Source organism: Ailuropoda melanoleuca, chromosome 8 (genome assembly GCF_002007445.2).
Source record: "Ailuropoda melanoleuca isolate Jingjing chromosome 8, ASM200744v2, whole genome shotgun sequence".
Taxonomy (NCBI): domain Eukaryota; kingdom Metazoa; phylum Chordata; class Mammalia; order Carnivora; family Ursidae; genus Ailuropoda; species Ailuropoda melanoleuca.
Genome location: NC_048225.1, coordinates 658016 through 660157, shown reverse-complemented (window position 1 = coordinate 660157; position 2142 = coordinate 658016). Strand labels below are relative to the sequence as shown.

The following is a 2142-nucleotide window of genomic DNA, read 5'->3' as shown; positions in this document are numbered from 1 at the left end:
GTCCCGTAGCCGGCCCTGCGGCGGTGTTTCTCCGTTTGCGCCTCACACCCTCTTGAGGCGCAGTGGCCCGCGCCGAGCCGCGGGGTCGGGCCCCCCGGCAGCCGGCGGAATCCCTGCGGCGCGGCGTTTGGCCTCTGCGCTTGCGCCGTGGCGCCTGCGCGTGAGGATGGCGCCGGCCCGGTGGCGGCCGGGAGAGCGGCGGGACTCTAATTAAAGCTTAATTACAGTCTGGACTTTGTAATGTCTTGGGAGTGAGCGCTCAGTGTGTGTTCTGTGTTTACCCTGCCGGATTCCGTGCCGGCGGCAGGGACCGGAGCGCGGCCCGGGCGTGAGCGCCGTCTGGCCCAGCCGGCGGCCCCTGCGGACGCGGAGCGGGCTGTAAGCCGCGCGGTTGAGCCGCAGAGCCGGCCGCCGGTTCGCTGTCGGCGCCGCGGTATCCTCTCGGGGGACTCCGGGGGCACATTCCCATCACGTCCCAACGGCAGGCCGCTTGGGGGGGCAGCCAGGGGAATTCCGGGAGCCCGAGCCGTTTCCCGTCGCGTCCCCTCCGCACAGCCGCGCGGCTCGGCCTCCGACACCGACACTTGACGTCCGCGACGGCCGGGGCTGCGCTGGGGGCGGGGCCGCGGCTCCGGTGACTCAGCACTTCCGAACCTGCACGCATGCGCCCTCCCGGCCGTTCTCGGAAAGCGGCGGCGCCTTCCGTGTACAGCTGGGGAAACACGCTGCGAGAGTTGCCCGTTCTGAAGGCAGGGCTGGTTCTCCTTTTCGGTTCTTGTCCTGACCGGAGAAGTCAGATAATGAATGGACTTCCGTATGGGGAAGATTTCACACTGCAGAAACGCGACGCCTTAAGGACTTCTCCCAAAAAGTATGCAGTAACGTTCAGGTACAAGAAATACCGCTGTTGAACGTTCAGTCTTGTATAACCTCGTGGTTTGGTGTTAATTATTCAGTTTGTCTTCTTCATATTTCCCGCGTGGAGTTGCTGGTGATTTTTGAACATAGGACGTATATTTCCGCGGAGGTTGCCATTCTAATACTTTTCACATTTATGTAGAAAATACAGGATCCGAGACAATTTTGAGGAAGAAGAATAGGATTGAAGGGACTTGTGCACCAGATACCAACTTACATGATGAAGCCACGGTAACTAAGACAGTATTCGCGCACAGATGGACGACCCAAGCCACAGGGTTGAGAGCCCAGGAAAAAACCTCTGTACATATTACGGATATGAATTTGATGGGTTATTGGTATTACCTATTAGTGAGAAAAGGATTAACCGGTAAGTAGTGCTCAACAAAGAGTTACTCCAAAGGAAAATAAAATTAGACTGTGACCTATTAAAAAACCACGTAAAGAAATTCCGTTCGTTAAAGCCCTGAAAGTGAACAGCTATCATTATGAATCTGGGGATTAAACATATTTTGTGACTTGTAATCCACGGCGGTTCTCGTCATTATTGGTGCTACAGGGTTCAAAACATAGCTTTTCCTCTGCCCTTCCGGGTTCTTGGCTGAGACACCCCTGTAGTCCAAAGCTCAACCAGAGAAACACAAACACAAGTTAAATCACATGTATGGCTTGTGCGTACCATGGGAGACACCAGAATACTGCGCAGCTCCTTGGAATGGCCCAGGCCATCACCCTGAACTCCCATCTTCAGCTAAAGACAGAAGATGTTGGGGGTGGGGAGTCAGTTATGGGAAGTTACCAGAAAAGCACAGTAAACAAGGGTAAAACTGCCATACAGATTTAAGCCCTTGTCTTCTCCATTGATAGGAATTTCTAGAGATTTGGTCATCCCCCTCTTCCTGGTACAGCCAAGACACCCTTACAAATGGGGATTTCCCTTATTATAGAAACATCTTTTACAAAAAGGCAACTTCTACTCAGTTTCCAGAGTTTATCCTGTAACTTAAAAATAACCAAGTCAAGGGCACCTGGGTGGCTCAGTCAGTGAATCGTCTGCCTTTGGCTCAGGTCATGATCCCAGAGTCCCAGGATTGAGTCCTGCATCAGGCTCCCTGCTCAGCAGGGACTCCAATTCCAATACAGGAATTCAAGGTTTTATTTAACCTCATTGATCATATTTCCCTCCCTTCCTTCACACTGAAAAATCTTCATTCTACTCCCTTC

The 2142-nt window shown here is 53.3% G+C and overlaps 1 long non-coding RNA gene across 1 annotated transcript; it reads left to right on the top strand.

Moving 5' to 3' along the window:
- The first annotated feature begins 687 nt into the window (after positions 1–687).
- On the top strand, positions 688–1443 carry LOC117803301. Its single transcript, XR_004626980.1, has 2 exons — positions 688–889; positions 1061–1443. It is a non-coding gene; the product is annotated as an uncharacterized LOC117803301 (long non-coding RNA).
- The last annotated feature ends 699 nt before the right edge of the window (positions 1444–2142 follow it).